Genomic DNA, 16,007 nt, shown 5'->3' on the forward strand with positions numbered 1-16,007 from the left:
AAAGCTGAATAAAGCTCATCTTTGGGAGTTTTGAAATGACCAATTGCACTCAGGAACAATTCTCCTGTCCTGAGAGCTGGCTTGCCTAGGTGTGCATGTGATTAGAAATAAATAGGTATGGAAATCCTGTAGTGTTGATCCACCAATGCTAAAATATCCCAAAAGCAAAGAGGTCTGTAAATATGTGTGTATATCTGTCTATGAATATTAATGATTCAGGTGCCACTTTACAAAATTGCTGAAAAATTCAAGATCTTTCACATTCAGCCTCACCTTCAATTCTTGTCATGCATTGTCTGCCCAAACTTATGTAAAATAGTGACTTTTATTCATTGTATTATTGTATGGGAGTTAAGACTGAAAAAGCAGGGGTTGCTGAGATTAAGGAAGAGGAAAACCTCTGAAGCTGTACTGGCAGTCTTTAGATGCAGGAAAAGTTGCTGCAGAGACTCAGGTAATGATGAAAATGCAGATCCACGGGGAAAAGAGCAAATGGTAATGGGCTTAAATTGTAGCAAAAGAGATGGAGATTTGGCATTAAGAAAAGCTTTCTAAAAGAAATGGAATGAATGACTTGGGGAAAGTGGAGTTTTCATAACTGAAGGCCTTTAAGGCCAGGTTAGATGGATGGCCCTAAGGAATGACTTGAGTTGTATATCCTGCTTTTTGAAGTTAATTAACTGTCTTATTCTTCTGACTCCTATTTTATGTTCTTTGATCCTGTTTCTTTCTCTTGTTGTAGTGTTGTAGTTGTGGTGTTCAGAAAAAGTTCTTAGTCAAATGTACTATCAAAGGAAAACAGTTTATAAAAAAAATTGTTTTAAATGGCAGTAAAGCCCCCAGATATTTTCCTGGTTACTTATTTTTCATTAAATAATGAAAGTCAAGTCAGCTCATATAAGTCTTGTTCTAGAAATTCAAGGTTGGTTTGCCTTTTAATCAAAAGAGAAAAGCTCTAATTGTAAACTAGGTGCAGGAAACTCCAGTTGCCCATTGCACTGCTGTTAGCCTCCCTAGCATCTGTAATGTGGAGCCAGCTTTTGAAAACCTTGGACAATTATGAGGAGAAAGTTAGAGTGGCTGTTGTTGAAGGCTGGCTGTGATCACCAGGACAGCTCTGTGATTATCCTGGAGCACCTCCTGGCTCAGGAGCCTGCCCTGGGCTGGGCAGTGAGACTGCTCTGCTCAAAGTGAGCACTCCTGCCACATCAGCACTCACTGTGCTGAAACCCCAGCTCCCCTGGCAGCACTTCTGGTGCTCCTGGCTCCTCACTGCACTCTCACAGCTGGGAGTGCCTGCCCTGGGCTGGCTTCTCCATCTCCTGCCCATCAGTTCTGCAGCACCTCATCCCCAGGTGTGAGCCATGAGAACATGAGGCCGTGCCTGGGACTGCAGGAGGCAAAGCAAAAGCAAAGCATTGGGGTTGTGGTGCTTGAAAACAAAGCTGATTTCCTGACCAGGAGAGGGGAAGGGTCCTGATAGGGAATATGATCATTTGTTAGTTAAATATTGCAATTCCATCTTGTTTAGCTCTCACAGACACACTGTGCTGAGTCACTCCTGATTGCTTTATGCAGAACATGCTCCGCCTGTGCCTAAAGAGGGTTAGTGAAGACTGCTGAGTACAGAGAGCTTTAACAAAGAGATCTCTGAGTAAACACTGACATTTGTTACTGCCTCTGTTTAGCACTGCTGAAGGTCCCTGGGAACTTGGGAAATTGAGCTGTCAGATCTATGAAGATGAAATGAAACTTTGTTCTGTGGCTTCAGTCCCTTAGGAAAGTTTTTCAGGTCATTTAGTGTTAGTACTGTGAGGAGAGCTTATTATTATTTTCCTAAAAATTATCCCCTTTTATTGACAAATGTAGAGTGACAGCTTGGCATTGCTCTTGGTCCATTTGTGCTGGGTTAAGGCAGTGCCTGAAAGACTGACAAGGCATTTAGCAGGCAGCTTGCCTGGTGTGTGGGCAGGACAGCACTGATGGGTGTCAGATGGAAGCACCACAACAATTCACTTGTAAGTTGTAGTTGAGCACATTCACAGGATGACTTGGCAAGAAAGCACAAAATGTTCTGGGAGGAAGATTCACTCCTCACTATTTACAGGCTTAAGCATAGCTGCTGTTTAAAAGAGAGAGATTCAGGGGAATGATTGAATTACAGTGAAGCCAAGGTTTGACTCTCAAAAACTCTTAGACTGGGCCTTGCCTGAGATTTAGTCAGTCTAATTTGCATGGAGGAGAACCTCAGTGTTTCTTCTTAACACTTTGGATTGCTGTTCTAATGACATTTTTGTACAATGTGTACACTGTATTGCCAAGCAATTTCAGAGATATAAACGTGGGCTGTTTAAAACAGAACAAATTTTCACCCTGAAAATATTAGTTGTGATTCAGAAAAACCCCAAAAGGCTTCTCAGTTTTCATAGTGATTGTCAATTCTGTGACTAAGGGCATGGAAAGGGCTCTAGAGACTTTTAAAAAAGGATGGAAGAGCTCTGCTCAATGTGTGGCTCAGTATTCCATGCTGTATGAACCTGGGGAAGAGGGAGCTGCCAGCACTGCTCTGGCAGTGGTTTGGTGTTGCTCCTGTTCTGCTGGGGACCCACTTGTGCAGTTTACTCTGTCCCTCATTCCCCCTCCTCCCCAGCCGGAGTGGGGAGGGCTCTGATCTCTCAGCCTTCCCTCCAGGGAGAGCAGAGCTGGCAAGGTGGAGCTGCTCCCTGCACAGGTGATTAAAGACTAAAAATGTAACATAGGCTTAGCCTTAAATTCATGTTTGCAGCTTCAGGCAGCTGCAGTGTGAACATTGGCTCTGGAGTTGCAGTGCTTATCAGTACTTTGCTGAATATAAAGGGGTATTATGGCTGCTACTATCAAGCCCCACAATCTGCATGCAGGATTCCTGTCCTTTAAGACGATAATCTCTCTCCCATTGCTTCCTCAGTGCCTGAGGAGTGAAAGAGTGAAAGCCAAAATACGAAACGTGCCAAAATCCACTGTTCCTCTGGACATGCAGCAAGAAAAAGGCACCCTTTATTACAGAAATGTTATTTACAAGCTGACTGTTGTTAATATATGCTTCATTACAGATAAAGAAAATAGTTTTGTTTGGGACATTAATTTTTGGCGCTCTGTTTGTTTTACTGAGTATCCTTTTCTGACAGGCACAACCAGCACTCCTGCCAAACACTGAGCTCTTATACTGTTGTGGTTATTTTTTATCTAGATGCCATTTGGTTTATAATCAAGTGACTCTAAATTAAGAATCAGTAAACCTTAGATAACAGAGCAGATCCCAGGTAGAGCAACTTCCCATGTAAATTCAGCTTTAGTAAATAACCAGGGTGCTGGTTCTGTGTTGGAAACAGATGAAAACACCAGGAGCCAGTGCTGGCTGCTGGAATGTCTCTGCTGTGGCTGGGGGGATGTTTGGGCAAGCCACAGGAGATATAAAACATAGTTAGTTCTCCTAGATGTGCAACTGTTGGAATTTCAGCTATTCCCTGTGCATGTGCAGAAGCAGAGGTTTGCAGTGACTGGAAGTTGCAGTGTTGTCCTGCCCAATGCTGAATTTGAATCCTGGGGGCAGAACAGGGCCCACAGCATCGCCCACGTTTATTTGAGACAAACACTCAGCCTGTTCTCCTGAGCAGAGCATACAGCTCTGGGGTGGGAATGCTCAGCTCTCTGTGCACTCTGGCTGCTCTAAGCTGGGGGCTGTTTCTTTCCCTTTCCCTCTGTTTCCACGTTGAACATGTTGGCAATAGTGCACTGGCTGTATTCAGTTCGGTTTGTCAAAGCCAAGCAAATGTTAAAATGAGCATCTCTGTATCATTTCATTTGCAAATCCGCCTCTGGTGAAATCAGTGCTTCACCTCTCTATCTCAAAAAATGCAGTCTTGTCACTTCAGAGGAATGTGTGATGATGGCCACAAACTTGGAAAGCTTTTGTCTTGTAGCAGTGGATCTCTGAAATATCCAAAGGTTAAGCATAGTCTTAAGTCAGGACTAGCTTGTATCTGGAGCCTGGGATGTTTGCTGGGCACAATGGCCCAGGGAATTCTGGAGCTGCCTGTGCTGCAGGATTTCAGTGCTGGAAGCCTCAGGAAAAGCCAGTGTCACTTGTGTCAGGGGATACAAGGTGGAAGGTGCTATGCAGCTGCTGAGACAGAAACCACATCAGGTTACAGCTGGGTGTCAGTGCAGTCCATCACCAGGGAAAACTGAAAATCCTCACCTTGCACTTCTCCATAATGACTTGGAAATTTGCTGTCACTTCTATAAACCAGGGGGAACTGTTTGAAATGCTTCTTCTGTCCTGTGAGTTTCTTCACAGATTGTTTAATCCTCCTCAAAACCTACTTTTAGGAAAATTCTGTTTTGAAATTATGAGAGATATCTTTCCTTGAATTTGATGTCCATTTCAGAAGTGAGTTCTCACCTGTCATGTACAGTTTTGTGTTGGCAATTAGCCATCCAGAGCTCTAACTGCACATCTTCATGCCTTCAAACTAAAACAGCCACAAATTGCTTTGACTCCCAGCTCTGTTTAGGGAGCAACCAGAGATGAAAGTTTCATCATGAATAAATGAAAGCTTTTTGTGACTCAAAGCTGCAAGTTGTAGCTAGTGGAGAAGTTTGATTTGAGTGTTTTATGTAGGACATGATTCAGTGCTGTGACATACAGGGGTGAAGGTGTCAGTGTTTGGGGGCTTGTTAATATTAAGCTGCCATGCCCAGTGGGGTCTCTTTGGTCCCCAAACCTGTTCCCAGATTTCCACCCCACCTCGAGGGCTGCTGCTGGTTTTTTGGTGGGACCTCAGGGAAAGACCTGTGCTGTAATTTCCTCGGTCTGCAGGGTTGTTTGGGTGCATTTGTTTTTCTATCAGGAGGGCACATCAGGCTCTGTCCTTTGCTCAGGGGTTACTGTGCATACTGAGCTATTCTCTACTGAAACAAATCATTACAGAGAGCTCCTTTTGCTGCAGCCCAAGCAATGTGGGTTACTTTCAGAAAGCTCAAACCCAGGCTTTCTTCCCTTATTTTAAATGGACTCATCCAGTTTGTAAAGAACAGCCTGAATTCCACAGGTAGAAATTACCTATTCCTTTGTGGCCTGCTTTGTGCCAAGGGTGCCCTCAGTCACAGCTGGGCTGGAGATGACATGCTGGGTCTGATATTCCAGAAGGATTCCCTGTCTGCCCAAAAGGAAGCCAAGGTCCCTCCTGGATGCACCTGCCCTTCATTTCCCACATGGATGCAGGTGGGAGCTCTGCCTGTGCTTTGGTTTGAAGAATTACTTCTGTACAATGGCATAAACACTGGTGAGTTCTGATGGAAAATGTCACTGGCAGTTAGAAATATCTCCATCTGTGCCAGGACACTGCTGCTGCCACAGGGCTGGTGCCTGGGAAAGGAGCACACTTGAGTAAGAGATGATCCATTTGGTTCTGAACTGCTTCACTTTGAAAAATCTTGACTAATGCTAGAGTTAAGTAGAAGTTAATTTTTTGTGAACTAGGCTTTTGTCTGATTAAGCCACCCTATGGCCCTTTGAACTGGATCCAGTGTAAGGATTCTTCATTTTTCTGGAGTTTGTATTTGGGCCCATAGTGTTTCTTATTGAGGCAAATTTGTTGTTCTGTGGAAGTTGTAAGTTTGCTGGTGTTGTCACATTTCAATACCTTAAATGTCAGTAAAACAGCTTAGAAAAGGTGGATTCTTTTAAGCAAGTCATTGGCAAAAATACCCTTTTCCATTGTGTTGGTTTAGCATGGTTTTGGTAGCAGGGGGCACAGAGGTGGCTACTGTGAGAAGCTGCTGGAAGCTCCCACCATGTCCAGCAGAGCCAGTTCCCGATGGCTCTGAGGATGGAGATGCTGCTGGCCAAGCTGGGCCAGTTAGAGATGATGGGAATGCCTGTGGTAACAGATTTGAGAAGAAATCAAAGCAAAGGTGGGGTGCAGTTTTAATTCCAGCCAGAGAAAACGAGTAGGAGGTGAGAATGTGTGAGGGAATCAACATGGAAACACCAAGGGCAGTGGGGCAGGAGGGGCCAGAGCTGAGATTCCTCTGCAGGCTGTGGTGAGACCATGGTGAGGCTGCTGTGCCCCTGCAACCATGGGGATCCACAGGGATGCAGAGATCCACCCATAGCCCATGGGGATCCACAGGGATGCAGAGATCCACCTACAGCCCATGGGGATCCACAGGGATGCAGAGATCCACCCATAGCCCATGGGGATCCACAGAGGATGGAGAGATCCCCCCACAGTCCATGGGATCCATGGGGGATGTAGAGATCCCCCCACAGACCATGGGTATCCACAGGGGATGCAACAATTCCCCCTCAGCCCATGGGGATCCACGGGGGATGCAGAGATCCACCCACAGCCTGTGGGGATCCATGCACAGCCCATGGGATCCATGGGGGATGCAGAGATTCCCCCACAGCCCATGGTAGGGTGCCCACACCAGAGTGGATGGATGCCTGGAGGAGGCTGTGATCCATGGGAGACCCAGAAGAAAGTCTTGGTGATGAATTGACCAAGCCCCCCATATCCTGTCTCCCTGTGCTGTCAGTGGGAAGGAGGGAGGGGCTGGGGGAAGAAAAAGTCTCTATAAGGGCTTATTTTATTCTCATTATCCTCCTCTTTGTTAGTATAAGTTCACTTTGTACCTCTAAGCTGAGCATGTTTTGCCCTTGGAGTGTTTTCTCCTGGTCTTTAACTCTTGAACCCTTTGTTAGTTTTTTCTCCCCTGCCCAGCTGTGGCAGGTTGAGTGAGTGGCTGTCTGGAGTTAGCCCAGTGTCAAACCATGGCATCCATGAAAATTCCAACTTAGCATTTGAGGTCTTGAGATAGTGACAAAATTCAAAGTGTCTCTGTGGAGCATAGAATTGGAGACAAATGGTGGCTCTGGGTTCCCCTTTCTCGAGGAGAAACCTTTAGGAAGATGATATAGGTCCTGTACAGAGGATTTGGAGGGATGTCCTCATTCATTTTGAATGCAGTCACAACTTTTTGCTCTAAGTTCTAACATCCTAGAGCACTACAGAGACACTGCAAATCCTGGCAGAACTCATTTGGCTGCTGTTATTCCAGTTTCCATAGCATGCCATGGAAACAGGCTTACCCTGATGGCAGAGAGCAGGGAGTGGTTATGGGAAGTGATACGAGGATTTTGCCTTCATTTCTATTCTTGGTGCATCCATTCTCTGTGTGTTTCAGCACTTTCTCAGAGCATTTCCCTCCCTTCTCTCTGCTGCTGTGTTTTACTGCTGTTTTCTTTAGCTGACTAAAGGTACTGTGGTACATTAGCACCAGCTACATAATTTCATAGCTTGCATCCCTTCATAAACTCACTGTCCAAAGTATTATTTCCTTGCAAGAGATATAGATTTATTTTTCTTAAATATACAAATTTTAAATTGCCCTCAGGACTCGAGCCATTTATTCTTAAATGGAATCTTATTTATTGTAATCCAGTTCCGACTGATAGAGCATTCCTCATATTATTCTGACAGAAATAAACACGGTGCTGAAGTGCTATCTTGGCAGAGTTATATGAGCTTGTAATAGCTGCATGCAACTGAATTTTCATTTCACTTTTATTTATTGGAAAGCTATCCTAGGATTTTGAATTGATTCCTCACTTTTGTTTGCATTTATATGTATTTCTTCAATAAGAGGAAGAAATGTCCTGTTATTTCAGGCCTCATCAACCTTCCTGAAAAATAACATGAATGCTAGTATATAAGGAAAAAATTGAACTACTTAACTGTAGTTTTTCTATCCATGCCAAAAGGAATCTGTGCTAAACCAGCAAATGTTCAGGGCAGAAGGTGGCTTGGAATTGCAGGTGTGCATTGAAATGGCATTCAGAGAACAGGTATTATAATGTTTTAACCATATCAGGTGGTGCACACGTTGAATATTCCTGTGGCTAAAGCAAGCCTAGGATCCCAGTACTGGGGGAGCTCCCTGGGCAGTGCACAGAATGCTGCCCTGGTAGGAGCTGAGGGAAGGTCACCTGTCCAAAATCCCAGCACAGGGGGGAATGTAGGAATATTTCAGATATGTATCTGCATCAGCTCTTATTTCAGGTCGTGGAAGGAGAGTCCCTGGCATGCTGCTGCTAGAGGCAGGAAGGGAAGATGAGCATGCTTTGGGCAGCCAGGTGAGGCTGTGTGCATTCACTGGGGGCTGAGCAGTCAGCTGTGTTCCCTAAGGGCACTGAAAGCACAGGGGTTGCAGCCACTCTTTAGCCTGTAAAAACTGCTAATTCTCCACAGCAGTGAAATATTTATTTTCTGAGTCAAGACTCTCATGTTAGACTAGCAGCAGTCCCTGCAGAGGAGATTTATATGCATGTAATACAGCAAAGACTGGACAGAGTATGTTCTGGTCTTTTTTCTCTGAAAGACTCCATGCAATGCTGGTTAATTTTACAGTAATATCAGATACCAGTTCTAAATAAGTGAACTTCACAGGCATGTAATTGTTCCCAGGAATGTAACAATACACTTATATTGATTATTTTCTGAAGTCTCAACCCTAGAAAATTGATCATAACTTGTATAAGTATTTTGGGCAGGACAATGCAAGGTGTGTGTTTATTGCTATAGCAAAGTATTAGCTTGGATTTGTGCATGGCTCTGTCCTAACTGGTGCCAGAGAATCACATGAAAATATCTTCTGTGAGGAGCATCCTGCAGTAGTGATTAGGTAATGAATTTAAAATATAATCATTGACTGAAAATTCTGCAGTGTAAGAAATATTTCTGTCCCTGGGGGAACAAATAAAGTGGATACATCCTGTACCTGATCTTTTGCCTTTAAATCCACTTAGTGAAAACGTTGGATAGTTGGTGAATTAAACATTTCCTGATGGGGTGTTTTGGTGATGGGGTGTTTTGGTGATGGGGTGCCATGGGAGAATGTTCCTGTGAGATGTCCAGCACTTCCTGCTTTAGTCAGTGAAAACCAGGAATTATTTGAAACATTACCCCAGGCTGTTTGGAGCAGAGATACAGCCCAGCTGGGTTTCTCTGAGCTTCTAGCAAAGACAGAAAGTTTTGATTCCTTATCAGAGCTCAGCTGCAATGTCACAGGGGCTGTAGCAATCAGCACTCCCTGCAGGCAGGGCTCGTTTTCTGACACCCGTGGGGACCTTTGCTGCTGTCACCGTGCAAGGGCGAAGCCTCCCAGCCCTGAGACCTGGGTGATGATTATCACTGCTCGGCAGATTCTGCTCCAGATTGGCTTCTAATATGCCAGATAAATGTTCCTGAGTGACTTGTAGGTTACTGAAATCTCCTGCCTCACTAAACCTAAAGTAATTCTGCTCAAGAGATAATGGGCAATGTCAGCATGCTCATCTGTGCCCTTTGTGATTACATTTTGAAAGTATTTATTTAACTCTCCCCTTGTTTTGTCTTTTTATTCACCTTGATTTCACAGCAGATCCTGCAGTAATTTACCCACTTCATGGACTGCTGGAGGATTAGGAAATACATAATCATTCAGTTGAGCAGGAGTAGTTAGGAATATTCTGAATTTCTTCTTGCCCTGCTTATATTCCTCATCTTTGGGAGGCATCTCCTCCTGGTTCTCTACAGGGCTTCATTGTTCAGGGTTCTGAAACTTCTTCTTGGCACATGGAAGAGATAATTTCTCATTAAAAAAAGCTCCTTGTGGGTCTTTGCACATTCTGCAGTGCATCTGAAGTTAGTGATTGTTTCTGTTCCTTTAACTCAAACAAATAAACCCTTTTTTAAAAAGTTGCTCTTTTCTTGTGTTTCTAGTCTTCTGAGCCCTTGGACAGCCATGTCAGGCTTCTGTTTGTTTTTCTACTGTGGAATCTCATGCTATTAGACACATTCAACTGCAAAATGAGTATTTGTATGATTTTAGATGATATAACATTAATATGCTTATCACTCCCAGTAAATCTCATCCTTGTTTCTTGACTCACTGAATCAGTATATTGGCAGCTCCTGACACACAGCCATTATCCTTGGCTTGTGATAGTGGGATTTCACAGAGAAGTTTGCATTTAATAGGATTCAGGACCATGGATTTTAAAAAATGGAATATTTTCTTATATTCATTAAATAAATGATTTTTTCTGTGACTTTATATTTTCCAGTTTATTTCTATGTAACCTTTGATTCACTGAGCATTACCTGTTGGAAAAGGGCAGCATTCCTTTTTGCTAGTGTATCATCATAGGGGAATCATCATCCTCTATAATATATGAATATACCAGATAGATTAATTATATTTTGATCGTTTGGTGAAATGTCTTCCAGATAAAGCTGAATCCATGCTAAGACTATGTACAGTAATTTCACGATTACAAGCCGCACTGAGCATAAGCCGCACTTCCGGGTGCCAGCAACTTTTCCTTCTTTGTCCATATACAAACTGCACATTACAATACAGAGTGTGATAAAAGGTATCTATTCTATCACCATCTCTTGAGGGTGGGGGCAGTGATCCTTATCTCCACAGGAGATATTCTGCTAATGGGCCATCCATTGAAACCAGGCAGGGCATTGTTCTTTATCTTTTCACAACCCATCCTTCCTCCAGCGAGTCATTTTCTGCTCATGGCCATTGAGTCCCACTGTGGGACTGATAAAATTACTGCATCCCATTGGGAGTTGCTCCAGCCAGGGGGAAGAGCCCAACATTTCTTACCAAGATAAAAACAGAGGTTTGGGACACTAAGGGAGCCCCTTTCTCCACTGGACTCCAGAGGAAAACCGGATTTCTCCACATCACCACTGGAGCTCCAGAGGGAAACTGCACCTTGTACAGGAGCACTGCTCCAACTGAGCCACATCTGTCACTGCAGGAGGATGCAGCCACCATGGAATGGGACTGCTACCAACATCCTGCCTGACGGGTGTCAGGTTGTACTCTGACTGTGTCAGGTTTTGGGGTTTGTTTCTTTGTAGTATTGTGTTTCTATTTTAATTTCCCTAGTAAAGAACTGTTATTCCTAATTCCCACATCTTTGCCTGAAAGCCCCTTGATTTCAAAATTATAATAATTTGGAGGGAGGGGGTTTACATTCTCTATTTCAAAGAGAAGCTCCTGCCTTTCTCAGCAGACACCTGTCCTCCAAACTAAAACAGCAACTTTTCGTTCTTTGTCCATATATAAGCCGCACCTGATTATAAACCGTGCTTCGGGTTCGGACCAAAATTTTAGTCAAAATGGTGCGGCTTATAATCGTGAAATTACTTGTATAAAATGGCACCACATTCCAGTGCTAACTATGAATTGTGAGACAGGGATAGTGCTGGGGACTCCCTGCTCTAAAGGACAGAGTTGGGGTTGGTTTTTGCTTTGGGAACAGCAGGGAGGTATTTCTGCTGTGTAGATCAAGAAGTGAAACCCCTCAGTAATTCCAGAGTCACCCATAGAATAAATTATGGGAAGGCCTTGGACACCAACCACTATTGCCCAGCAGTCTGAGAGAATTCTGCTGCTGTGAATTTCAGCAGGAGCATTGTTCTCTGTATGCCTGGAGAAACCTGGGGGAACTTCCATATCCTGGAGCAGAGCTGTGCTGTATCTCTGTTAGGGAAGACACAATCTGCTCCTGGTTTAAAGGTTCCTGTGTTAGAGCATTTTGTGTAAATTGATTTCAATTTGCTCTCTGCTCAGCCTTGTGCATCCTTATGTTCTCAGCCCTTTTCAGAAGCCTTTGGGACATTGTTTTATTGTCATTGGAGAAGTCCTATAGGAATAGGGAGTCCCCTTTCCAGAATATCTGAATATTTGCTTCATTCAGGAACTTCTGCTGCTTGGGTATTGATTGTCCAGATTGTCTTCTGCTGGGGGACCTGGAGAAGAAATAAAAAAGAATAAAGTCAGGAACTTTGTGTTTAGCAAGGCACCAGCACTGCTGTGAATTGGACATGGGAAAGGAAAAAGAATTGTGTTCATTTTATGGGAAAGAAGTACCACAGTGGGGAGGAACACAGTGACCAGGCCACCCCATTCTGGAGCTTTTGGAACTTTCCTGTTAGCCCAGAAAAGTTACAGAGCTCAAGGCAAACTTTTCAGGAGAAGGGCATGGATGTCCAGCCCTCTAGAGCCATGAAACGCAGTCTAGTGCTACAGTGGGAGCACACTGAGTGTTCTTTAAAGAAAGATGGGTTTCCACTTAAAAGTTTTCCCTCCATGGAAGCAGGTGAGAATATTTCAAGTAGTTTCCTTTTTCTGAATTCTAGGATAGGGGGAAAAACCCCCAAACATTATCCTTTTTCCAGTCTCTGCCATTCCACTCTGCTTTCCAACAGAAGGATAGATGTCTTGTTGTTACTACTATTTTTTTGTCCTTTTCCCCTTCTCTGAAGCTCAGGCTTGAGGCTGCCCACCCTTCATGGATCCAGATGCTCCCAGCACAGAGCTGGGACTCCCTGGATGCCCCCAAAACCTCACAAGGCACAAACTCCTTGCAGAACCAGACCCCTACTGACTCCAGGCTCCCTTGGCTTTATTTTGTGTGCTTATGTTGAAGAGGTGTGATGAGAAGGGACCTGCTCTGAATCTTTCTTGCCAGCCCCAGTTGTACCCTGCACATCAGCTGTACTGTACCATGCAGCACCCTGATTTATGTGAGACATCACGTACTGATGCCTTTATAGACAGCAACTTAGTGTTTCAGAGGAGTCTGCATGTTACAAAAAGGGCAGCAGGTGTTATTTAGACTAAATTGACCTTGAAATTGATTTCTTTATTTTATGACTTACTGAGGGGAGATTAATACTTTTTTTTTCCTGCAGCCTGAAACAATTTACATGGTAATAGAAGGCATAGTCAGTCAAATAAATTGCTGGAAGTAGGGGTGTTCCAAGAAAGAAAATATGGATCTTGCTTGCATTGATTCTTTCTATCCCCAGGGAGTAGCTAAGACTTTTAACACTGGGGAAAGACTACCAAAATTTATTTTTCCCATTAAAAGCAGAAGAATGGATAGTAATGTCTGTTAGCTGACATTCACTCCAAACTTTCAGTTTGAGGGGTGGGGAGAAGGCTGTGCCTCATATAAAATTTAGGGAGCATTTTATTGCTATTTCTTGATTTCTCTAAGGGCAGATGGATGTAATAAGGATCATAAGAAACTTCTGGAAAGCCTGGCATGGACACAGCACACCTGCCCTTGGAAACAGAACAGGCCCTGAAAATAAAACAGCCTGTAAATGGTTGTTGCAATTCCACCTTCGAGTACCAAGTAGAAATCACCTCAAAATACAAATGTTAATGGAAACAAGAGACCCAAAAGGAATTGCCTGGAGGAGGCATTGATAGGAACATGAAGTGTAGCTCTACAGGAGGGAGAAAGTTTTTGTTTATTGTGCTGCTGCAGTGCTGGAACAGTGTAATTTCCATTTTCCTGTAGCCTCCAAGACAAGTGCGTGGTTAAATGATTTGTCAGTGGCACAATACTTTGCATAACCTGAACATGTACCAGATATTATTATGACACATTACCTGAAAATGAGTGCAAAAGCAACTCCACAAACCAATTTCTTGTTTGCTGTAAATACAGAAATGGTCTAGAGGAAAGTGTCTTATATGTGAAAATCACCATGATGAGAATTAATCTCCTCTGTCTGTCAGTGCTGAATGCTGCTGTTGCAGCTGTGGTGAAGGAATGGAGATTTCAGCCTGTGCATTACAGGAGGAGGAGAAGGGGGTTTGGTGGGTGGATCCCAGTCCAAGTGTCTGGAATTACTGGAGAAGGGATTTGGGCTCTTGCTAACAGGTTTAGATCAGTCTGGATTGTTGTTGAAATTCTCTGTCCCCGCAAACAACCCAAACCTGCGGAGTTGTGCTATTTTTGCTTTTATTTTCTGGTTCGATGTGCCTGGATTTTCACAGGTGGGAAGCCAGTTATTAATAGGGAGCACACCATGAGCTTCCCAAGGTGTCCCACATCAGCACTGGCCTAAAGCTGTTTATTCATTTGTTACTGGTTCACAGAGCTGTGCAATGCTTAGAAATTAGCTGGGTTGGGAGGGGGGAAAGAAGTATATCTGCAAAATAGCTGCTTAAAATGTCATATTTATTTGGAACTCGGGGCATTGCCTGCTGGAAGGGCTGTGTGAAACAAAACGTGTTTTCTCTCCCTGCCTGCCTCTCCTAGGGAGCTTCCCAGGAGGAGCAGCCCTGCAGAAAGGTTAGTTTGGATTGCACAGTCCTTCCTGAGCGCTGGGAAGCTGTGATCCCAGGGAAATCGTGCAGCCTGAGGAGCTCTGGAACAAGAGCAGCCTGCTGGGGAGGGAGGGGAAGGAAATGGGCATGGAATACAAATAACTGCACATCCATCCTGCTGCTCAGGGTGTTTGCAGAAAGCAGGAGCAGGGAGAGGGCTCTGGGGGCAGCAGGGACACAGCAGCTCAGTGCAGGGACAGAGGGAGGAGAGGGACAGGAGTGAACTTGGAGAAGACCTGGAAAGGCACAAAGGCACAGCTGCTCAGTGGTGCAGGGAAAGGGCATGGAGGCACCATTAAATCTTCCAGGGCTGGAATAGAGAAGGTTTGCTTGGTGGGTGTTTTCAGTGCTGGTCTCAGTTTGCAGCTTCTTAGAGTGGACAACAGTGACTGCTTTTTTTTGTGGGAAAACACAGAAATGGGCTGCAGGCTTTGTCTGGCAGGTGATTTTGATGGTAGTTTGGCATCTATTTGCACCTTGTAAAGTCTGTTTGTTGGCATTTCCTATGAAGGAGATGGTGTTTGCCATGACTGAATTGAATGGAGGGTGAGGGATGCTCTGATTTATCCAATTCAGAGACCAGGGGATACTGAGGGTGAAGGAGTGGAGAATTACTACCAACTCCCTGAAATATGAACTGTCTCCTGGGTCAGAGCACATCTCCCATAAATAAAGGCTCTACTTGATGATGATAATGAGAAGAAGTTCATAGCAGTTACTCTTTGCTGTCTTGGACAGGTCTCAATTTCAGCTTCTCAGACTTTAATTCCCAGACAGTAGGGGGAACTGTGCAGCTTGGCTTGCCGTGTAAACCTGATCTTTAGTGACAGGAATGGCATGACAAGAGGAGGCCAGCCCTTTTCAAAGTACAAATATGAGTGTAATAGCTATATTCATTAGGGAAGAGGCAAAAATTTAATGTGCTAACTCTTTCTAACATTTCCTTTTAAAATCGGACCTGTTTTAACTGAGTCTTGCACTTGAATTGATTGCACCTGCGTTTAGACACTGTGGCACTTCTATCCCCTGTTCCAAGCCCCTCCAAGCCTTTGTTTCTGCACTGCAGTGACAGCAGAGTACTCAGCTTATTCTCATGCCAAGCCCCAAACTGCTTTGTGACTTGTGGAATGCCAGCTGGGCTGTAGGAGAAGCTTCCTGAGGGGTAGGAAATGAGGGGGTTTACATTGCTTTAGGGTGCACCTAGATGGAGATGTGACACAAGAATGGAGAGCCAGCACAGCCGTGGCCTGCCTCCTGCACAGCCTGTGCTGCAGGGGTTTGGAAATCACCTGCAGGGCTTTGGAAATCACCTGCAGGGCTTTGGAAATCACCTGCAGGGCTGTTGCTAAGCAGGAAATAAGCCAAGGTCCCTCTGATGGAATATGGGATCGTTTATCATAAGATGCTGAGAGGATTTTGCATGGCTGAGAAACTGTCACCCAAATTTCACGTGCAGGCCTGGCTCAGGAAGTGCAGTGGAGCTGTCCCCCAGGTTTCTGAAGGCACAACTGTATCATCATCCCAGCCTTCCCACCCACTGCCTGCTCAAAGAGACATCAGGCTGCTGGCTTCCTTGGGATCGTTATGGTAAAACCAAAAAAGTGTGTAATTTAGTCAAAAGGGTCTAAGGCACAAGATGAACAGCAATGAAAATCTCTCTAATCAAATGTTTTACTAATGACACCTCCGAGTCTAATCATAGTGGTGCTCAATGTTGGTCTTTATTCCTGTTATGTAAAGTGCCAACTATTACCTTTAATCTAACTATT

The 16,007-nt window shown here is 44.3% G+C and overlaps 1 protein-coding gene across 12 annotated transcripts in view; it reads left to right on the plus strand.

Annotated features, from left to right (window-relative positions):
• Positions 1-16,007, plus strand: part of RBFOX1 (RNA binding fox-1 homolog 1) — a 1,131,477-nt gene that overhangs the window by 113,808 nt on the left and 1,001,662 nt on the right. The gene's annotated exons all lie outside the window — the stretch shown is intronic.

The sequence above is a fragment of the Catharus ustulatus genome, chromosome 16, assembly GCF_009819885.2.
Source record: "Catharus ustulatus isolate bCatUst1 chromosome 16, bCatUst1.pri.v2, whole genome shotgun sequence".
Classification (NCBI taxonomy): Eukaryota; Metazoa; Chordata; class Aves; order Passeriformes; family Turdidae; genus Catharus; species Catharus ustulatus.